Here is a 24525-nt window from a genome sequence, read left to right as displayed (position 1 = left end):
TGTGTGCGGGCATGCGTGTGTGGGCGGGCCGGTGGCTCCTTCATTACATCCCTCCAATCTTTCGGACACATAGTCCTAAATGGGGTAGGCCCTAGGCCTTGTCCAGGTGCCAGGCATAGTCCTTCAGTCTCTGACTCGGAGTCGGGTTCGGCCGGAGACTATACCGTTGGCTCCGGGGATTTCCACTCGTCTCCAACTCTTCAGGGCACTGCACAGGGACATTTTGACTTTCCGTGACGCTGCTCTGGATGGCAGGTGTCTCGAGCGCGGTTCTTGGTGGTGTCGGCATTTCTTCACCCTGACATTGAGAGGTTTCCGCCAAGACTGTCCTTCTCTAAGCTCGGCATCTGCTGGTTGCTGTACGGCCGTTCTCTGCTCTCTAGGGCGCCACCGACACCATGGTTCCATGGAAGTTGATGACTTCCCACACCTCGGGTTCAAACGCTGTGCGGTATTTCCAGTTCGGGTGCCGGTCCTTCAGTATCACTTTGTCCCCAACCACAAGAGACATGGGTCGGGCTCTTCGAGCTTGGCTTGCTTTGTCGTTTGCCCTTCTCCTCCTATTCTGGGTGACATTCTGGTCAAGTTCCGGAGGACACCAAGATGGGCCAGCCGGTACACAGTCTCTGGGGGCTTTTTGGAATAGCAGGTGTGCAGGGGCACACCGGGTGGTGCAATGGGGTGTCTGGCGGTATGCGCTGAGGAACTGAGAGAGACATTCTTCTGCATCTTCCCCTTTCACTACCCCGATTCGAAGAGCACGGTTCAGGGTCCTCATGAAGCGCTCAACTTCTTCATTGGCCTGTGGCCACTGTGGGGTGATTTTCCGATGCTTGACGCCCCGGGATGCTAAATAAGCCTGACAGTCTTTGCCCTGAAACGGTGGCCCATAGTCTGACCTAATATTCTCCGGTAGCCTCATCATTGCTGGCCTTGGTCTTGGGTGCTCCTTGATGGCCTTGATGCGCCAGTCAGATGACTTCCTTTTGCAGGCTCGTTGGGATCACCAGCGATGTGCCTCTTAGTACGACTCCATGGGGACCTTCGCTGAGCTCGCTTTGAGCCCTCCAGACTTGTTGTCTAAAAGCCTGTTCTGTTGCTGTCAACGAACTGACACCATCAAGAAAGTGTTTCCTGCTCCGATTGGCCAGCGTGTTCTTCACCTTCATGAGACTTCATCCACCTCTGTTGCTTTACCTATGTCTTCCAACGTGAGGGCAATGGGGCAGGCCTCCTGTGAGATCATCTGTACGAACTCTTCGACCTCCTCTGCCTTGTCTGGAATGGGAGGGAACGGGGCTGGCTTGGATGGCATGGCAGGAAGTCAGCGGGATTGTCTGCCCGAGGCCTGAAATGTACCTCAAAGCGATATGTCTGAAACTGCACTGCCCACCTTTCTATCCGGGGAGGGGCAAGCCTCGCAGTCCCAGCAAACAGCGGTATGAGTGGCTTGTGGTCTGTGATTACTAGAAAATCATGCCCATACAGGTATAGGTGAAAGTGTTGGCAGGCCCATTTTATCGCAAGTGCCTCGCGTTCGATCTGGGCATAGCGCATTTCGGTGGCAGTCAGTGCCCTGATGGCATATGCAGTGGGGACCCACTCTCTTGACTCAGTCTCCTGCATAAGAACAGCTCCAAGTCAGACGGGGCTTGCGTCGATGACGACCTCTGTGCGTCTGTTCGGGCGAAAGTACGCCATCAACCTGTCGTCAATGAGGGCACTTTTGACCACTTGTAATGCCGCATCTTCCTTCACTGACCACGCCCATACTTGTCAAGCTTTGGTCAGGGCCCGAAGAGGTTCCGAAAGGGACGCGAGGTTGGGGATGAACGGGCCACAGTATGTGGCCATCCCCAGGAAGCTTCTGACCTCCGTTGCTGTTGTCGTTCTTAGTGCTGAGTGGATGGCTTCCGCTTTCCTTGGGTCTACACGGACACCTTCCCTTGAGAATATATAGCAGAAGAAGTCTACTGATTCCTGGTAAAAGGAGCATTTGGCGCAGTGCAGGGTGAGCCCATGGTCGGCCAGGCGCTGCAGAGTGGCCCTGAGATGGATGTGGTGTTTTTCATGGGTGTTAGAGAAGACCAGGATATCGTCGCTCAAATTGATTACGCTTGACAGCCCAGAGAATGTCTCTCTTCTAGCGTTCTGGAAAACTTCCGCCGCGGAGGAGACCCCAAAACTGAGCCTCTTGTATCGGCTGTAATGATTTCCAGGCTGGTTCTGCAGGAGCGTCAGGAATCCGTAGAATAATCCTCAGCCTTCCCCTACGACTTTTCGACTCTATCAGACTCTAGAGTATCAAATGGCTCGCCAGGGGTAAACAGGGAAACAAAACAAGGAAAGGTTGGGGAAGACAATAGGTCTTGGCAGTGGACTTCAGAATGAACGCTTGGTAAAAAGGCAGGCTGTAAGGGAAGGAATATATTACTAGCTATACTTGATAACAACACCATGTATATGCACAATGTCTATTATATAAATATGAACATTACCTACCACAACTAAATGTCTGGACCTTTGGATATTGCTGAAGGGTAGAATAAGGTGTTCGTTTTCTGTGCACAACAAGACAAAAGACAATAAAAACTCTATCCCACTCTACGCTAGCATGTGAAAGTAAATGATATATAAATCTCACTCTGCTATTCTCTGGAGAAAACTGAAAGAACATCCACTTCTTCTTCAAGGCTGGATACGTGTGTACGAGCCTCTACCTTGAAGAATGTACAGGGTCATCTGCCATGATAATCAAGATTAGTTATCCACTCTCGTAACCCCCCCCCAATATATGGTAAGAAAGGCAGCACAAGGCGCTGTTACCGTGATTCTTTGTAGCTGTGCCTCAAAATCACACCACATTCTGGTCCACGCAAGTGCCCCAAAATAAATGTAGAAAAATGCCAAAGGGAAGGATGGTGTGGGGACACACACAACAGGAGTCAGCTTTGGTCGGGGAATCAATATAATGATACTCTTAGCAGTGCCCGGCCGGATGGCGGGGAAGGACCCGGCCGCTGGGCGGAGCACCAGAAGACGGGGAGAAGGGACTGGTTGCGCCCCTGATGCACTTAGCAGTGCCGGCCGGAAGGCGGGGATAAACCCGGCCGCTGGGTGGAGCACCAGGAATAGGAGATAATGACTTGGCTGTGCCTGGCCGGATGGCGGGGAAAGACCCGGCCGCCGGGCGGAGCACAAGAAGATTAGGAAATCAGCAAAGAGAACAAACACGGACTGAATCAGCCGTGTTAGCGGTCATGCACGAAAAACACAGAATACACTGACTCCAAGGTAGAGAATGTCAGTGCAACGGTGTGACAGAAAGTACGACCCTACTAGAGCAACCAAACTAACTAAACATCCTCACGGAGGAGGCAGGAAACAAACAGGAAACAAACAACCAACGGGAAACCGGAAGTCAGGCAAAACGAACTGGGACAGAAAACTCGGAAGTAAGGGCTAGATGCTAGAACGCAAAGCGGCGTTCCGTTGGTGTAATGGGTCTTATATAGTGCCATGCAATTAAAGCTACAGCTCGAGTGGGACATCAGGGCATGACATCGGCGCAGACCGACATGGGTAGAAAACGCAGTGATATTGCGGCTGTCAGGGTGAAGCTCCAGTTGGTGGTACCCTGCGTTGAGATCTAATTTGGTGAACCACAGGGCTCTGTTTAGGTCTGCGACTATGTCATCCATTGTGGGAGTGAGATGGCGCTCTAGCTTCACGGCCTTGTTGGGTAAGCGCATGTCGACACATAGTCGAATGGCTCCTGGCTGTTTCAGTTTCGGGGCGACCACGAGGGGTGAAACCCATGGTGTGGGGCCGGACACCTTTTCGATTACTCCCAGTTCTTCCAGCTTTCGAAGCTCCTCCTCTACCTGCGGCCGCAGGTGGAACGGGTCTCTCCTATGTCTCAAAGCTGTGGGTCTGACTGTGTGGTCCACATGTAGCTTGAACGTTTTTCTCTTGAGGCATCCTAGTCCTTGAAAAAGCATGGGGAAATCCTTTAGCATTTCCTCCGCATGTAGTTCATGTAACTGGTTTGCAAAGAATACTAGCTGTAAATCTTCCGCTTTATGACAGCTGAGGAGGGTTCCTCTCCGTCCTTCTGTGACGTGGAATCTTGTCTTGATGGCCTGGCCATTTCTGGAAATGTCCACCTCCATGACTCCACACAAAGGGAGTGGTTCGTCACTGTCGTAAGTGTATATCTTTGCTCTGGACGGCCGAAGGGGAGGGCGAGGCGATAACTTGCTGTACTGAACACTGTCCATTACATTGACGGTGGCCCCAGTGTCTATCAGGGCATGTACCGGAGAGCCTGCTGCGGTGATTTCACACATTGATGGTGGACATCTCCGGGAGCCTTCCCTGCCCACGAACGATACAAGAACACATCGTCATCGTAATCGTCAAGATTGAAGGCTGATCTAGCCGGGTCACTGCAGGGTCCAGTGTCCTCTAGTGTCAGTTGGCGCACTCCCTGCGTGGGCCCACATGTGCCAGGAGCGTTACGCTGCCCCCCACTGCTGCGGCACAGTTTCGCAAAGTGGTTTAGTTTTCCGCACTGTGAGCATGTTTTCACCTTCGCAGAGCATCTTCCTACTGTGGGATGGTCCATGTCGCAGTTGCCGCACATGGAGGTCTGTGCAGTCCTTGTATTTCCACTGAGTTGTTGAGGCCTCCTGCGGAACACGTCGACCATTTCCTCCTTGGTCACAGGAGTGCGAGTCGCCGCCACAGGACGATTTAGGGCCGCCTCCATTTCGTCAGCTCGCGCGTCGGACAGTTCATGAGACCTTGCGAGCACGAGTATGTCGTCAAGGGAAATGTGAGGCTGTCTGAGGATGAGGCGCCGGAGTTGAACGGACCTGCAGCCTTGAATGAGCTGTGCAAGAATTTCTAGTGTTGGATCTGGCAGTTCACATGAGTAGTCATCATCGTTACCCCTGTCCGTCAGCGTCTCAAACAAGTCATAAAGTTCAGCTTCTCCGCAGCACATGAGGAGCGACCTCTTCACCTTCCCATCTGTCACTCTGACACAGACGAAATAATGATCAAGGCGACCAATCCAGGAAAGGCATCTTGTCGCTGCAGTGGATGGGTCCGAGAGTTCGCTAAACAGCGGTAGTGGGGCAGTGATAGCGTGTCCTGGAGGGGCAGGAATATGCTGGGCCGCTTGGGCGTGGGCTTGAGCCTGTGCAGTGGCTTGTTGCGGAACTGGCGCTTTTTGCTGAGCGGCCCCACCCGTGGCGGCTTGGATGCTCATTGTCGCGAGGCGTTGCTGGCGGCGTGGTGGGGTGATGGCCTCTGGGCGCGTGAATGCGCTGGCGCGCCGTCTCTCCCTGCAGTGTGCGCAATCTGGGACAGCCTATTGAGAGGCTTCTGAGCGGCCAGTCGAGCCTTGGTCTGCTTCCACTGCCACACGCGAGTGTTGTCCCTCCACGGGGCTCTGGGTAATTTCCCCCGTGTTTTTAGAATGTTCCTATGCACCTTCCTTGTCTGCATGCTTCCAAGCAGAAACTGTGACACTCTGATGTCTGGGCCACGGCCCTTCACCAGCGCGGCGTTCTGCTGGGGCAGGAGCAAGGCAGCACGGAGCCTGAAGCTGCTGGGGCACTGAGCACACTGGCTCCCATCTCGCGAGGGCCGACACTGTCCCTCTGATCGAGTGCTGCGATACACTGGCCTCGTCGCGTGTTTCCAGCGTTGGCCGCACTATGTGGATGGGGGCGCGCCCGGCCGGGGTTTGGGAGTGGCTGGGCATGCAGGTAGATACGGCGAGGCGTGATGGAGTCAGCAAACACAGCGGCCGTCCCGCGATGGGAACGCTTCACCTCAGCACCACATCCGGCGTGTTGCAGGAGATGAAGCGGTCTTCAGAAAGCGCCGCCGGTGGGCTCAGCGAGGTAGGCACCCGCAAAGCAGTCTTCGCGGCAGCTCGAGCGCTAGGCAGCGCGAGCCCCTGCAGACACAGGGGACAGGGCCGACACAGGTCCGCGGGGCGAGGTGTGGGGTAGACCCGCCTCGTCGCCAGTGTTGTAACGTGGGTTACCTGGGGGCAGTAAATTGCCTAAGCCTCTGATTCGGGCCTAACTTGTTTTCAATGAACCACACAGACACTCTATCTAGCTCTGGGCCAAAAACCTTGTGCGGTCCTGCGCCCTCGGAATGTGTGTGCGTGCGTGTGTGCATGGACAGGACGGGTGGCTCCATCATTACACACAGTACCTGCACTTCTATTTTTCCATTTCAAGCACTGGGCTTGCTTGAATCCAGTGGCAAAGTGAGCAAGGGACTCACGTCGGAGCATACCTAGCCACACTTATGGCGGCCAAAAGTGGTACAAAAGGGGGTGGTGATGGACGGAGCATCTGAATCAATCAAACACTCACACCCAGTCAAAAGATCTGGGTCTGATCCATCACCGTTCTTTAGCCCACTCTGCCTCCCCAGTTCAGACATGGCTATATGCAAATCAAATGTTAACAAAAGGGGGAGAGAGAGGATTACCTTGAAATGGATTCGTTCTCCCAGAGTTAGTTTTATAAACAAAAGGAATCCATTAGGAAGTGGGAAGGAGGTGTCCCTACGGTGGGTGGGAACACACTAGGTGTTTTTGGGTACCCCTCACACACCAACAGGCCCCTTGGTGTCATGCTTCATCATTGGGGTCCTCGCACCCCTCTACGGGATGCGGCATGCTGCAACCAACGGTTACGTGGGAGCACTTATATTGACTATGTGGGGTGTAGGTGAGGGAATTGTAAGTGAGTGCTGTGGTGGGGTTTGATAGTGAGTGGAGTTTAAAAAGTGCCTGGCTCGTGGGGTAGCAAAAAAACTTTAATTGGCCCCCGGGCTGGTACTAGTAAAAGGTGAGAGAGGAGGTATTGGCGTAACCTATGTGCGCCACCTCCTATGTGTGTGTCAACATGTTATGGTGTAAAAACACCTTCTTCAGGACTGGGGTACACAAATCCCCACCTTACTCACGTTTTTCTATTTTTTAGATTTGTTATATTCTAAAAAAGTGGAATTTATAAGTGCAGGAATAGTAATGTACCTACTGAACAACCGCTATTTAGCTGACTGTTTTGTTAGGAGTTTACTACTCCATGAGACCGTACTAACGTAGGGGTTACTCGTGCTTCCTTGCTACGAGTCTATAAGGAGAAACCCTCTTCGCTGACCCTTACGCCGGCTCTATATGCAAATCAGTCTGACCCTGTGCCTCATGGGAACAGTCCAGCCCGAACTGCCAAGCCATGTCTTCCCTGGACCAGAAACAAGTTTCCGAGGACCGGCAGAGTGGGCTAAAGAACGGTGGTGGATTAAACCCAGATCTTTTGACTGGGTGTGAGTGTTTGATTGATTCAGATGCTCCGTCCATCACTTGAGTGAGAGAAAGCCGGAGGGTTTGTTTGGGGGCGGGCTGGTGGGCGGTCCTGCTCCAGGGCAGGCGAGGAGTGGCTGGCCCACTGTTGTGGACGCTGACTGTTTGGTCAGCCCCAGGGCCAACCAAACCAGTCACACGCACTCTGCCCTTTTCTCCATGTAGGTTGAATACAGCCTACATGGAAAAAATGGCCTCCCCATAAACGCCTGTGCGATCGGCGTCCCAGCCAATCACAACGATGCCATTGCAGCGTTGAGTTTGGCTTAGGGGAAGGGTGGGAGGCTGCCTGCTTCCTGTCTGGAGAAGGGGACGCGGGATGACACGGGACTGGACTGGGCCGCAAAGGTAAGTTAACATTTTGTTTCATTTCTTTAAAATTAACACCACCACGTTACTCCCACCCCACCACCCGCGAGTCATGCTGGCCGCGACTGATGGCTTCCAGTGTGGTTACAGTAGGTTACGTTAAATTGATAGCAAGAAACACTTTATATATTTAACATAGCAGAACTTTTCACTCTATTCTGGTCTTGAACGCTTGCAATCCTTTGAAATCAATCCTTCATATTGATCGAGCATGTCTCATTTTTTCAACCTTTTTGTTTTTTACAGTCCAGTCTCTTGCCATCAGACCAAATATTCCTATTCTACAAATAAATATAGCTTCTCCACCTGATTCACTGCTCGAAATGTTTTATGCTTCCAGTGGAATTCATTCTGCCCACAAGCTGCAGTTAGGAGCACCTCTTATTACCAACGTCTCAGTTCGCAGTCTTGACAGCACACACTCTCCACGCCCACTCCTGAAGCAATACCCTTCACATGCTCTTACTCACCTGCACTCCATTCTTTACTGTGACAAGAAACTCCTTTCCTTAAGATGACTGATTAATTCTTGTGATCATTACCATTTCACTCTCCATATTCCTTCCACCCCAACACGATCTTCATTCACACACAAAGCATTCTCTTTCAGCCTTTTCTGCGCTCTCTGCCTGCCTACGCAGACTCCAGCATTGCTGAATCATTAACATGTTTCAACAATCCCCCTCCACCCTGCCTTGATACCTTCGATCTTCTTTGTGCATTATCCTCCTCCAAAAGATACCAAATGAGAGCCCAAATGTGCATGGCTCTCGAACGTGGATGAAAGGTATATCCCGGAAGTACTTGTTAAGAACTCTTCATCTTACCCCTGCTCTGTTCTCCTCACATGCTTATCCTCAGGTATGTTTTCACTGATGACTTTGCAGCCTTATCATCCAAAATCATCAATAAGGATTTTTATTTCCTTTGCCCCACCCTCATCCTACCACCCCACATTGTCCGGGTGTGCGCCTTCCTCTCTATGCCTATCATGTCACCTTCCTAGAGTAACTCATGTATTTATTTGGGGAAGCTCCTATGATCTTCGGCTCTCTTTGTCCAAACCCTTCAAAACCTTTCCCTCGTCCACCCCACCAACCATCCTGACTCAACTGATCGGTTATAATTGTCATCCCTTCTTCCACACAGAAGTATTTATTTTGATATTTAAATGTGGAGCCCTCCTTCATGGTTGGCTTCTGAGAGGGATCTGAAATCCATGAGTGGCAAGAGATGGTGGGATTGTTGTGAATGAATCTAGGACCCTAATTAAATATTCCCGATTTATGCCCTTGTGTGGTTATAACAAATCATATCCTTATAAAGGCATAAGAATCATATCCATATTTAGTAATAGCCAATGCAGTCCAAATACGGCAAGGCTACTTCCTTAGACTCCTAGAAAGTACAACGAGTTCTTTAAACAAAACCAAACCTACAGCAACCCGGGAATTCCCCCTGCGTTTGTTTTGATTTGTCCTAGAACTCCTGCAAGTCCTGAAAGAACTGCCAGTTCTTAGTGACAGTTCTTATTGACGTCTTATGTCCAACCTTACGTCAAACACGGCTCCTTCCAGGTATAAATATACCAGCATTTGCCTTAAGCAACACACGGTGGTTTGGAGCAGAGCGGCTATCTACTTACCCGAAGCCCAGCTGATGCGAGTGCCGAAGGAAGCCGTCCCTCCCATTTGACGCACTGAGAAAGACGCTGTCTTTTCTCCTGCCGAGAAAATCCAGCTCCAGTGTTTTCAGTCACCCTTTCGGGTTACTGGGATATTGAGTCCTGAGAACAAGATACAAGACCTCCTTCATTCTAAAACCAAGGTACGGAGCTGATTAGACCCTTAGAGAATTCTTGATTCAGATTCTTGGCAAAACTAACTTAACTTAAACTGCAACTCCCTTACTCCTTCCCACGTACTAGGCTTAGGTTAGGTACACTGGGGTAGGCGTATCTTAGAAGCACCAGTTGAGTACGTTTAGTCAACTTTTATCATTGTATATAATTGTATATATTTTATCCGTTTTAAGTATCATATGGCTCAGAAACCATATCAATGCTTTTACAGTATTATTTCATAATACTCCTTTTACTGTACGCACTTTACTTTATGACAAGTATTGCAATTGTGGCAATTCACTTCTCTTGCATGAGAAAGAAGACTGCTCAATAAATAACACCTTTTATTGAAAACGCCCGTCTCTCTATTTCTCTGCACTCTGGTGAAACTAAGCATGAACTATTGACTGACTGAAATAGCTATCTATTGTTTTCACACGACTCTGGAGATATACTCCTTATTCTGGAGGGAGCAAAGTTGTCATGTTTATGCGGTTGTCGGAAGCTAATCCCTTCTTGTCTAATCAGGGAAGTTAACTCCTCCCTGTTCATTCGAGAAAGTTTCTAGTGATCTCTGAGCTAGCTGGCATACCTAATTCAAGTTCAAGTTCAAGTTCAGGGATTTATATAGCGCACTACTCACCCAGAGGGTCTCAAGGCACTTGGGGAAGGGGGGATCAATTTTTGTCGAAAAGCCAAGTTTTGAGTTCTTTTCTGAAGGAGATGTGGTTTTGAGTGAGGCGGAGGTGAGTGGGGAGTGAGTTCCAGGACTTGGCAGCCAGGAAGGACAAGGACCTGCCACCCATGGTGGATTTTCGGAGTTTTTTCTGTAATTTTGCTGTGATTCCGGCGTATAGTGTGTTACCATAATCCAGTCGACTCGTGACCATTGCGTGGGTGACAGTCTTTCTTGTTTCGATGGGGATCCAGCGGAAGATCTTTTTGAGAGAACGAAGTACGTTGAAGCAGGAGGATGAGACTGCGTTGACTTGTCTGAACATCGAGAGAGAGGTGTCTAGGATGAAGCCCAGGTTGCTTGCGTGGTCTGTGGGTGTGGGTGCTGTGCCCAGGGCAGAAGGCCACCAAGAGTCGTCCCAGGCCAATGGGGAGGTTCCTAGGATGAGCACCTCCATTTTGTCTGAGTTGAGTTTTAGGCGGCTATGTTTCATCCATTCGGCTACTTCTTTCATGCCTTCGTGAAGATTGGTTTTGGCGGTGTTAGGGTCTTTGGTGAGGGAAAGGATCAACTGGGTGTCGTCGGCGTAAGAGATGATATTAAGGTTGTGTTGACGCGCGATGGAGGCGAGTGGACTCATGTAAACGTTGAAGAGGGTGGGACTGAGTGAAGATCCTTGTGGTACTCCACAGATGACTTCAGTGGCCTCTGAGTTGAATGGGGGAAGTCGGACTCTTTGAGTTCTCCCGGTGAGGAATGAGATGATCCAGTCCAAGGCTTTTCCTTGTATGCCGATGTTGCTGAGGCGTTGTACAAGGGTGTTGTGGCAGACTGTGTCGAAGGCGGCAGAGAGGTCGAGTAGGATAAGGGCCACTGTTTCTCCGTTGTCCAGTAGGGTTCGGATGTCGTCTGTAGCTACGATGAGGGCGGTTTCGGTGCTGTGTTTGGCTCGGAAGCCGGACTGTGAGGGGTTGAGGGAGTTGTTGGATTCAAGGAAGGCGGCGAGCTGGCTGTTGACGGCTTTCTCAATGACTTTGGCGGGGAAGGGGAGGAGGGATATGGGTCGGTAGTTTTTAAGTTCAGAGGGGTCTGCTGTGGGTTTCTTCAAGAGGGCGCTGAGTTCGGCGTGTTACAAGCTTTCTGGGAATGAGCAGTTGATGACATCACGGAGATGGGGTGCGATGACGGAGTCAGCTTTGTTGAAGATGTGGTGGGGGCAGGGGTCGGTTGGCGAGCCAGAGTGGATTGAGTTCATTAGGCGGATGGTGTCTTCGGTGGTGATTAGGTTCCAGGCGCTGAGGTTGTTAGTTGGCTGTGTAGGATCTGAGGGGGGTGGGGAGGGTTGTTCGCAGGGAGTGTTCTCGAAGCTGTTGTGAATGTCGGCAATTTTGTTGTAGAAGAAGGAGGATAACGCATCGCAGAGGTCTTGGGAAGGAGTGATGTTGTTAGATGCTGCGGCAGGGTTGGTGAATTCTTTGACAATGTTGAAAAGTTCCTTGCTGTTGTGGGCGTTGTTGTCGAGACAATCCTTGAAAGCTGATTTCTTGGTGGATCGAATCAGTTGGTGGTGTTTGCGGGTGGCTGCCTTGAGGGTGGCCATGTTGTCGGTGGTTGGGTTTTTTCTCCATGTTTTCTCTAGGGTGCGGCATAGCTTCTTGGATTTTTTAAGGTCGTCATTGAACCAGGGGGCCTTTTTGCTGCCTGAATTGATCTGGTGCTTTTTCAGGGGTGCTAATTCGTCAGCGCTGTGGGTGATCCATTGGTTGAGATTGGTGGCCGCTTGGTTTGGGTCCGATGAGAGGGTGGGAGGGTTTTGGTTGAGTGATGTGAGGAGTTGGTCGGAGGTGATTTTGTTCCAGTTTCTCTGAGGAATAGGTTGTGTGCAGTTGTGGGTCAAGGTGGTTTTGTAGCTGAAGTGAACACAGCTGTGGTCCGTCCAATGGAGAGCTGTGGTGCGGTCGAAAGAAATGTGCTTGCTGGAGGTGAAGATAGGGTCGAGCGTGTGCCCGGCTACATGGGTGGGGGTGTCCACAAGTTGTTTGAGTCCGAGATTGGCCATGTTGTCCAGAAGGGAGTTGGTGTTGCTGTCGTGTATGTTTTCAAGGTGGAAGTTGAGGTCTCCTAATAGAATGTAATTTTCGTAGGCGAGGGCATGTGGGCTGACGATGTCAGTGATGTCATCGCTGAATTGAGTGCGGGTTCCTGGAGGCCTGTAGATGAGGGCGCCTCTAAGTGTGGTCCTGGGGTCGGTGTGGATCTGGAAGTGGAGATGTTCGGCGGTTGCAAGATTATCGTCGATGCTGGTCGTGATTTTGATGGTGTTCTTATGGACGATGGCGATTCCTCCTCCTGTTTGGTTGGTGCGGTCTTTTCGGATGATCTTGTAAGCGTCCGGGATGGCAATGGCGATGTCGGGTGCTGATGATGTGTTCATCCAAGTTTCTGTAAGGAAGGCGATGTCCGGTGACGCAGTGTCGAGTAGGTCCCAGAGTTCAGTGGCGTGTCTGTGGATCGAGCGGGTGTTTAGCAGGATGCACTTCAGGTGGTTAGATTCGGAGCTATGTTTGGAGGAAGTGGATTTGGTGAGGGTCCTTGAGCAGGTGAACTTGCAGGTGTGACAGGCGAATGGGCCGTGGGTCCGTCCTGGGGTGGCTTCGCGGCATTGTGGTGAGCGTCCGGGATTGAGGGCAAGGAGAGTAGCGGCATCGTATGTGTATCTAGTGGGCTGGGTACGGAGGGGGGCAGGGGGTCTGGCGCTGGGCACGGTCCAGGTGCGGACAGGCGTAGACCGGCTTACCTTTGGCGCACTTTCGGCGCGCATGGGGCGCGACCGCTGCGCGTGAACGCTGCGCGCTAAGGCATCTGTCATATATGGATAGTGCGGGCGAGGGAGGAGCAACTGGGAGGCGGGTGCGTGGTGGAGGGGGCGGGCTCCGGGCACAACAACAACAATAATAATGGAGGCTAAAACGGAAGTGCAGACCGGGCTGGGGGAAACTGAATTAAATATTTACGCGGTGGGCAGCGAGGTGCCTGAGAAGCGGAGCACAGAAGCAAAGGGCCACAGCAACAAATAAACAAACGATGCGGCAATGCGAGCTAAACAACACAGGCACTCAAAATCAATGAAACAATGCAGGCACTGTCGAGCAAACAAAACAGGCACGTGAAAATAATGAAATAATAATGCAGGAACGGTCAAGCACTAATTAAGATCAGCAGAGCAGCGCTAACGATACCCAGGCAGAGTAGGCAGGAGAGAGCAAGGGCAGTAGGGAGCAACCGCTTCTGACGAAGTCAGGACGGTCACAGCGCTTCGGTGGTCAGGGAGAAGCCTTGTTTCTTAGTGGGAGGGAGGAGCAGCTGGGAGGCTGGTGCGTGGTGGAGGGGGGCGGGCTCCGGGCACAACAACAACAATAATAATGGCGGCTAAAACGGAAGTGCAGACCGGGTTGGGGGAAACTGAATTAATTATTTACGCGGTGGGCAGCGAGGCGCCTGAGGAGAGGAGCACAGAAGCAATGGGCCACAACAACAAATAAACAAACGATGCGGCAATGCGAGCTAAACAACACAGGCACTCAAAATCAATGAAACAATGCAGGCACTGTCGAGCAAACAAAACAGGCATGTGAAAATAATGAAATAATAATGCAGGCACGGTCAAGCGCTAATTAAGATCAGCAGAGCAGCGCTAACGATACCCAGGCAGAGTAGGCAGGAGAGAGCAAGGGCTGTAGGGAGCGACCGCTTCTGACGAAGTCAGGATGGTCACAGCGCTTCGGTGGTCAGGGAGAAGCCTTGCCTCTTAGTGGGAGGGAGGAGCAGCTGGGAGGCGGGTGCGTGGTGGAGGGGGCGGGCTCCGGGCACAACAACAACAATAATAATGGCGGCTAAAATGGAAGTGCAGACTGGGTTGGGGGAAACTGAATTAATTATTTACGCGGTGGGCAGCGAGGCGCCTGAGGAGCGGAGCACAGAAGCAATGGGCCACAGCAACAAATAAACAAACGATGCGGCAATGCGAGCTAAACAACACAGGCACTCAAAATCAATGAAACAATGCAGGCACTGTCGAGCAAACAAAACAGGCACGTGAAAATAATGAAATAATAATGCAGGCACGGTCAAGCGCTAATTAAGATCAGCAGAGCAGCGCTAACGATACCCAGGCAGAGTAGGCAGGAGAAAGCAAGGGCAGTAGGGAGCGACCGCTTCTGACGAAGTTAGGTTTAACATATTCAATAGAGACCTAGTCGACCTCAGTCCTTTGTCTAAACTGCCGTTTATGTTATTCCAATGCGCAGAGCCTATTGGGAATATAGGAACTACACTACATGGCGCCCAACGTTTGGTAAGGCGATAATCTAACCCAAGATACTAGAGTAACTCAGTCGTGCTTTTCACACAGACCCCTTTTTCCCGTAAAAACTCCAATAGACGTCTGAAGTGGGTGAAAGGTTAATATCCGCCGAAACTTAGTAGGAAGAGATTCCTATGTATTAGTTTTTGATTTATTCAACGTTGAAAGATACAGTGTTCCAAAATATTGTGCACCTAATCTTTGTTTCCTCAAAACTTGCTCTGTAAACTTTCTGTCAGTAAAAATGTCAGACAGTGAGGACGAAAGGGAGAGAGCTAGACTAGCAGCTCAACTCGTAGCGGATGACACAACTGTCCAAGATAACGACCCGAATGCAATAATCATCCTGATCAATATAAGAAAAAACATAACTATAAAACTTATAGAGAATGTAGTAACATCAAGAGGTGGTACGGTCGTATTTGTGGTAGAGGCACATGAATATCGGCAGACGGAGGTATTCTATTCCTGGATACATTTCCCGGCAGCACAGGCTGTAACACATGAGATCCACTACTCAAAATAGCGCAATCTCCAGAGGAATACTCTCCTTCCGAGGAAGTTAAAATTCCACTAACATACCAAGAGCACCTGCTCTGGTTTAATGGCGCCCTAAAACATCAAAATCACATTACCAGGCTCGGTCCACTAGGTAGACCAGGAGCCACATGGCCGGTTCTAGCCAGCTACACACCACATCCGGACATTGAAACAATGTCAGACAGAGAACTTTTAGTTCAGTTAAAACAACTAATTAAAATACATAGACAATTGGTCCAATATGTCATGCGGATTTCAACAGTCCAACCTGTAATTAAAATTCCACAAAACACCCCTCAACAGGGTAACACAAATAAAATTACACCACAGAATATACAATCATGTCTTGGTAAAACACCCGCAAAACGGGAACAAATTCTATTCTGGTTAGCTCAAAAAATCACTCAAATAGAGGCAGTATTTCCAGATACTACCCCTCACGAAAAACACAGAATTCTGACTATCTGTCTCCCAATGGAGATCGCACCACATGTGGAGGACTGTGATACTTGGGGCACAGTCTTTGCTTCTATCTACACAAAAACACATGGTGTTCCGTCTTTGGCGGTTATACCAGATGTACTAAGACAGATTCAAAATGAATACGGTCCAGAACCTGCTTTAACTTTGGGTATGAAATTACTGAAAGACTTTAAGCAGGTCTCGGCTATATTATTAGCCAACATAAAAGGAGAAGCAGCATCTGTGGCAATCCGCCAAAGATTGAAAGAGACGGATATAGCAGAACAACCTTTTGAACTTGCTAGAGTAATTGAAAAATCCTATGAAGAATTAGGTAGAGATAGCTTGGGTGGTAAACCAGTAAAACCCCAACTAATTGAAAATCCTGAAAAAAACTTTCATTAAAAATAATGTCAATTCTCAAAAGAAGAAGTCGGAGGGTAATAAACAAACCTCTCCCAGAGAAAAACAATTTCAGTCCAGAGGAAGGTCTGCGCAACGAAGAAATAGATCTCCAGAAGGGGGGGGGACAAGTCTCCACTCCGGGAGCCCTCTGAAAAAAGATATAACCTTAGAAATAGGGAAAATTTGAGAAAACTTGACAGATATCAAGATATTGATACACGTCCCTCGATATTTTCAGACTTCCTCAAAGAAATCGGAAAGAAGAGGATGGTCGGAACATAAAGAAGAGCATGTCAAGTCCAAAGACAAGGAACCTGCTCATCAAAGTAAAAAAAACAATTTCCCAGAAAGAAGATAGCCAGTATTAAAATAAAACATTCTGAGGACACAACTGAAAAACGGAGAGTGGGCCCAGACCATGCTAGACAGCGCAGCAGAAGTGACCATAGCTCGCAAGATCCTGATGAATCTTCTGGAGACAATGGACACGAATGAATACATTCAAGTGGAAACTGCAGACACCCGAGTTAGCGCGCCCCATAAACTATATGAAATAACATTACCTATAGAGGGAGATAAAAGTAGGAAAATAAAAGGTCTCTTTTGAGAGTATCTATCTAAATGCTATGATATCCTTCTAGCAGAAAAGGACTGGCCACCAGAGTTTGTCAGGGAGTGCCCACATGGCGAAGAAATGATTATTCCTGCCTTCTCAAATCACATTCCAATTCATAAAAAATACACATTTGCAAGAAAATGGGCAGTGGCCCAAGCCCCTGCATTATATAAAAATCACGTAGGATGGGATGAGATTTCTCCTCACCATAAAATCCAGTTAAAAAATCAACCTACTGCACAGAGGCATTATACTGTTAAGCAAGAAGCTAAAAAACAAGTAAGAGAAATTTTAGATCAACTTGAATATCAGGGGGGGATTGAAACATGCACCTCACAAATGAACAATCCTTTTTTTTCCTGTCCCCAAGCCAGACGATTCATATCATCTAGTTTTGGACTACAGATACTAAAACTCCTGCTGTAAAACATTTGCAGTACAAAACTCACACAGTGCAGTACATTATGCGCAAGAAATATAAAACAACATTAGATATCTCAAATGGTTTTTCCTGTCAAAACATAGCACCTGAAAGCAGATATTTGACCGCTTTCTCCAGCATGGGGACCCAAAAACAATTTTGTCGTCTCCCACAGGGATTCAAGAACAGCCCAGGATTATTTTCAGCCAGGGTAACAAAGTTACTACAAATATATGATGATGAGGCATTATCTTATGTCGACGACATCTATCTTACAGACGATGACCTGGAGACTCACTTGAAAAGAGTGAACACCATAATACTTGGGTTCGCATCTGAAGGGTACAAATTTAACTTTAAAAAATCACTAATTGCCCATCTAACTGTCCTATTTTTAGGATATGCATTATCAAGTGAAGGCAAAAGCCTAGCAGACAACTTCTTAGAGAAGTGTGCAGTACTCCAAGCTCCAAAAACGTGGAAAAACTTACAATCATTACTAGGTTTCCTGAATTTCGTAAGAACATACATTCTAAATTATGCAGAGAGGGTTAAACCTCTCTACGAATTAATAAAACCTGATTTCAAACCGATTAATTGGACTCAAAAACACACAGAAATTTTAAGATCATTACAGACAGACATGTTAACTAAAACAAAACTGCAAACACGCGCAAACTAACGCAACATTGTAATCCGAGTCATCCCAGGGAGATGCAGATTCACATACCTGACCTCTAATGAGTTACAAACGGTACCAATAGCTTACAAATCACACTTGTACACACAAGCTGAAATGACATTTAGTTCTACTGAAAAAATTCTAACCGGTTCAAACTGCTGTAGCAAAGGAAAGAGCCCTAGCCCAAGGGAAAAGAACATCTGTTTTAACAGCAGTATCAGTCCTTGAGGCAGTAACAAGACCAGGCATTCCAAATGCTATAGCTCTAGATCCAAAATGGATACAATGGGAAAATTCTCTTGCTACAGAAGACGTGAAACAAGCTTTTGATCGGAAAATGAAAAAACTAGAAAATCTGGAATACGAAAATGAATGCCCTCTGTCAATCGAAATTCTGCCTCTCGAACAGTACACCTGTGTAATCTACATGGACGGATTTGCCCAACACTACGTTGTGGAAAAACAGATTTACAATGCAGCATGCACGATTGTTAAAGGTGGCTGGCGCTTAGGTAAATTCAGACTGATGGTCACTAAAACTGAATCACTCAGAAACTGTACAGCCCAGCGAGCTGAAATGAGATCTTTAAAGATGGCGCTTGAAAATGCTGATCGCGAATTCCCGACACTAATAGTGTGTGATTCGCATTACTGCGTCCGGTCTTACAATACTTCCATGCAGACCTGGATAAAAAACGGTTACAAAGATGAGACAGGTGCCACAATAAAGCATAAAAAACTATGGAAACAAGTAGTTCTTTTGCCGAAAGAACTTCAAAAGACTCACGTGATACATACGCAGAGTCTTCAACGTGATGGCATTCACGTTGCAGGGAATTCATTGGCTGACAGAACCACAGCGGCAGCTGATCACTCGGCTTCCGTAGCTACAAAAAAGCATACGAAAAAACAAATAGATGGTGAAACGCTGCTTGCAGTAAAAGCCTTAATGGAAGGCAATTATTCGCCGTTACCTCTAAATTATCCACTCGGAAATACATACATAATTGATGCGAACTCCGTTCCGTTTGCTCAGATCCCTGGAGTGGGGGATAGAGAAGTTCCAAACATGAACCGGAGAGTCTTCTTGATTGAAGAAGCATACATGGGATTGGGTCTGAGGCACCAAGAGATCCTGAAATCTCTAATAGAATTACAATCAAAATACTGGTGGCCGGGGATGAGCGTGCAAATGTATACCTTTGCAATGAATTGTTAGGACTGCAACAGAGATCGCAGTTGTGAACCGGACCAGACACCTGCCCAGACACCACTATTACACAGCATCAGGCTATCTATGCGCAGACATCCAGACGGAAAAATGCAATCACATAATTATTAAGACGAGATTCATTTAGATGTGGCCCCAGCGCTCGGCTGACGCCAGAACTGTTATAAACGATTTGCGAGTCTTTATCGGCAAATATGCAATTGGCGTGCTACATTCTGACCAGGGTCCTGCGTTTATCTCTCGCGCTTACAAGGAGGTCATGGCCAGCATGAGCACGACATTGCGGTATTCTAGTCCATTCCATCTCGAGGGAAATGCGGTAGTGGAGAGAAAAAAACGTGACATGAAGCAATCTATAACAACGAGGGTATTAGGTTCAGGTGACGGGTGGGTCAAACATCTAATAAGTGTCCAACGTAGTCTTAATAACATGCCAAGAAATTCTCTAGGAGGTATCAGTCCGTGCAAACTTTTATTTGGTACTAGAATGATCATCCAGGATTTGGATTGTCAGACTTCAGTGGTGAAACAAAAAACCTTTGATATCAAAGATCGTTTGGCTGCTTTACAGGACTTAAATGAAACAAGAATAAGTCTGAGTAACGAAAAGCTAAAGCCAACGACCACTGAAGAAAAACCACCTGTCCCAGCTGTCTGGATTCCTAAGATTGGGGATCTGGTCAGAGAAAAGATCGCGGTTAAGAAGGAATTTGGGCCTTCTTACAGAAAAGCAGTACCTGTCTTAGCAGTCAGCGGAACAAGATCAGTAGTACTACCGCCCCTTGCTGGAAAAAAGGAGAACCGAGTTGTATCAATCGACCTGGTGAAACCAAAACCATGTGGCCAATAATAAGTAGTAGGCCCAGTGGACTCCCAAGAAATAGCAGAAGACCAAATCTTGCTACAATCCAAGAGGTTCAAACTGAGAGACTAATCAAATTTGATAAACCTGCAGTGAATAAAAAAGGACTATGCAACAAAGCCATGGAACTTGTACCTCTTGAAACCCAAATTGCAACAGTTCATCAAGAAACACCTGTCTACAACGATGTAGCCTCGGGCTATACAAATCGAAAAAAAAGAACTATCATCAGTGAACATCACAGCCATCCCTCTACCTGGTGGTATAGCATGGGACAAAACTGACTATGAAATCTATGGCCCGGTTGAGCTCTTGAAATATCCACACCAATTCAAGATCTCCTCAAGTGACTTTGTATCACCTAGTACTTTCTCTGATGATTGGGACTTTGAAAATATTAATAATATGATGTCAGATTTAGAAATGTCAGCAAAATTTACAGAACATGATTATATACAGAGTTCATCGAATTATGAGGAAATGTATTGTTTCAATCACTTTGGGCATCATTATCTGCATAAATCTGCTAATCCTAGAAACGTTTTCAGTTATAATCAGTGGGAACATTGTCCAACCCCGCCAAAAGGCAGTTCAAAAACATTTTATGAGAAATTTCCATAGTTCTCAGGGTTTAATCACACTAATCCAGAAACGTTCTATTACAAAATGATGAATAAGACAGGAGTGAAAAACATGTTGACAAATACTAAACTGATTTATTCTGAAAAATGTTATGAAAAAATGTCTACATCTGGTTTTGAATTTTGTAAAAATAACATTGAGACAAAAACCATCTGGGGTACAAAAGAGTGGCAGGTACAAGGTCTTGAATCATTGTTTAGAGCCTGCATGATCCCAGAACAAATAATATTCTTGAATGACACCATTCAACAAACAACATGTCTTGGTTTAGCCAAGATAAAAGATTTAAATAACCCGTCTATACCAAAGCCTATGCCTGATAGAAACACCAGTACAGATGAGGGGTTAGACGTGTCCTATATTTTAAAACAAAACAGAACAATTCCTGATTGGAACAAATGGTTGATTTGGCCCACGGACACTAATAACTGTCAAGATACATTCCTGAACAAAATACAGGGGTTCAAACAGAACAGGCCAGACCCAAGATATTCCCAGAGACAACATCCAGGGATAGTTACAACATACAGTGTAGGAAAACTTTGCCTGGATTGGCTACAGAGATCCACACTTCCCGAAATTAAGCAATGTGAGAAGTTGGCCTGATATATAATGTTCACTATTCTAGTGAGCACTTTGTATCAGTCCAAACAACCCTTATTGATGATTGGTTGTAAGTCAACCGTAGACCAGCTATCCTAGTAGCATGGACAAGAGCAGTCTTTAGGCTAAACTCTAGAGGGCATGTTAAGCCAGCTGTTATACCATCACATATACCCCTTGAACACCAAGTGAAAAGACACCACACAAGTTGTTATGAAAATAAAAGGATATTTATTTAGAACACAACAACCCTAGACTCTTTATGAGGACAGGGTGCTAAACACAATACAAAACTCTTATGAAAATACTCAAAGTCGCACAATTTACACAAATGCCCGAGGGGCACGGAAAACCATATACTACAAAAGTGGAATGCGAAATTACTAGCAGGTAAGTACTACTCTATCAGACTTTAGGATCGCTAGGACTGGACTACTGAACCTTCAGATTACTAGCAGGAGGCCTAGGGAGATCGGGTGCAGAGTGTGCACTCTCACGCGGGATGCGGGACAAAGTCTATGGATGCTAGATTTCGTAAAGTTAGTGTTATCGGATGAATCCGACTAGGTAGAGCTGAAACGAAAAAGGATCTGGACCCTTGGAAAGTGAGGCTATGCTGGAGCACCGAAATGCTGAGGTTACCTAGCCCAGGGGCTGCGGCTGCATAGGTCTGGAAAGACGCCGGGAATCCTCGTTGCAGTCTATGGAGCCTGAAAGAAGAAGTTGCTGGCAGGCAACCAGTGAAGAGATTCAGTGGGATCCAAGCCTGGATCGATGATGGAGGATACCTGTAAGTAGAGGGGACCAAGTTCTGAATCACTAGCCAGTGATTAGATGGGCACCAGGATGGCACCGGATGGAGTCACCTCGACCAGGTGAGTGGGCGACGCTGGGCTCTGCAGTCTCACGGACCAGGAGGCGTTGTCGGCGACCAGGATGGAGGTGCGAGCTGTCCCACGAAGGTATCTGCTGTCGATGTTGCTGGACCCAGCTTAATTAAGACACTCTGTTCATCACCACCCCCTTTTCTGAATCGGACCCAGGATTGGGGCAACAAGTCTTGGCAAATGCAAGCCCACGCGGTGGACTTAAAATGGCGTCTGGAGTAGACCAGGAGAGTCCGGGGTGCTCCTCTGTAGGAGGGGAGCAAGGGCCAGTCTGGAGCAACTAGACCAGCGTTGTTGTCGTCGTGGAGCATTGTCAAGAGGGCCACAAGCCAGCAGGAAAGTAGCCGGACAGCGCGGTGAGCAGCAAAGAGCAGAAGGGCCCCACGCAGATCTGGTGGATGCTGGGGGGGTGGACTTTGGTGCTGGAGCTGCTCAGGGTTAGGGCTTCTCGAACCCCAAAGCACTCACTCGAGGATCCCTCGGCGGTCGTGCTGGATAAGCGTCGTGCAGTTTTGAAGATGGCCGGTCCCTCGAGGTCTCGTCACACCCACGGATCTCAGCTGGGCTGATGATGTAGGTAGAGGTCAGAGGTGCCAGGGAAGCCGGGTCTCGTCGTGCGGGTCGGTCGGATTCCGGAGGAAGGACGTGCAGCAAACCGCAGTGTTCTTAGATGGTGCCTGCAGGTGCAGGGTAACTACTCCTTAGTCACAAGGGAGAAATCTTAGGAAGAAGTCTTGACTTCCTTTCGTAGAAAGTAGTTTCAGGATTCAAAGATGATCTAATTTGGAAGGGGGCCCGCTCCTATCTTTATACTAGGAAAAGGGGCTGGCACACGACTAGGTCCTGCCCATGGGTGGGACCAGGAAGGGGGGTGGTTACACCCCTCTCCCATGCCGGACTTTCCCCAGCTCAGGGGCTGGTGTGCCCCTGGAACCGGTTCTAGCCGGCCTATGCATAGTGAGCACCGGGGTGCCACTTGCAGTCACCTTCCTCTAAAGCCCTGCCTACCCAGGATACACAAAACCCTGTCTGGGATGGTGCTAGCACCGCCCCTGACAGGAAACCCTTTGTTCAAGCCTCCCTCGCTGGAAGGACTCCCAGCAGCAGGAGGTCAGACTTGTGTCTGTGGTGGCAGCATCCATTTTGTGATGCTGAAGCTCAAGATAACTTTAACCGGGGTTCACAGTTACATACATGTCGTGTCCCTCTAGAAGGGTGGAATGCTAACCCCGTCGCCAGAATTGGCGAGGGGTTAGTATTCCAATTCGTATGACACCTTACTCGACATGTTTTGATAAAGCGATACCAAAGATAGCAAATAACCGCGAGGATTATAATGCACTTAAGAGTATATGGTACGCGTTATCATAGAACAGCTATTAGGACTTGGTTCCGCAAGCTGCAGTCGGGCTCAGCTCATGCCAGAGCACCATATCACATAATTCCAAGCACTCTGCCTTCAGGATTGTTAAGGCCTGCCATAGGAGTGACTGATAGGAATACATGTGTCTATTTTAGGGTTAGATATAGGTATACTATATCTAAAGCAAAGGGTGATTACACCACTTTGCCCCAGCTGTCATGCAGCCAGTTGTGTCAGATTTAGATGGCCAGCCAGGGGTGGCATAATACATGCTGCAGCCCCTGGTAGGCCCTGGGTACACCTATGCCCTGAGTTACAGGGTCTGATAAGGGGGCCCAGTACCAATTGGTTAATGCACCTAAGGTACATGGAATCCATTTTAGAGAGAGAGCAGTAGGCCTGGGGCCCTGAATAGCAGGGTCCCAGGTCAACTAAGTCGAAAAACCAGCAAAACACCAGGCAAAAAGTTAGGGTAACCATAGTCAGGTATCCACCTTCCTACAAGCAACACTTAACTTTACTTAAAAAAGGTGCTGACTTGCGAGATTTCATATTGGGACCTCGCAAACAGCGTCAAAAACGTTTCATATACGCCGGTATATACGCAGCTTACAATGAAGCTTGGAAAGTAACACAAATTAAAACTGCAGAAAAAATACGAGAAATTGATTGTATTAATTTGGAAAAATCCCTTTCTGTAGTGGACAATGGGTTAACGACTCTGTCCTCCAGAATTTATTCACTGGACAGCATTGTATCATCTGCTATTGATATAATAGAACAGGATATGCTAATGTTACAACATGGTCAATCCCAATTGCGTTCTATTGTACAGCTAGGCTGGACGTTACAAAACCCTGTTCAGGCTACATGCCATGGCGTCTAATCAACACAACGTCATTATTTTCTATCTTTAACCTTACTGATAGACAAATCTCGTTGGCACAAAAAGGAGCAGACTATACGGTGCTGAGCATTGAAAAACTAGAAAGATTACCATTGACAATATCAGAAAGACCTGTCATTGAATGGATAATACATGGCACCATTACAATCCCGATAACATCTTTTCAGTTTCAATACTGCCAAAAGTATATACCAGCAGGCCTGTATGAAAGGTTGGGTAAAGGATACATCAAGTCAACCTGGAATTTACCTTAT

Source organism: Lissotriton vulgaris, chromosome 4_1 (genome assembly GCF_964263255.1).
Source record: "Lissotriton vulgaris chromosome 4_1, aLisVul1.2, whole genome shotgun sequence".
NCBI classification, from domain to species: Eukaryota; Metazoa; Chordata; class Amphibia; order Caudata; family Salamandridae; genus Lissotriton; species Lissotriton vulgaris.
This window is presented reverse-complemented; position numbering follows the sequence as displayed.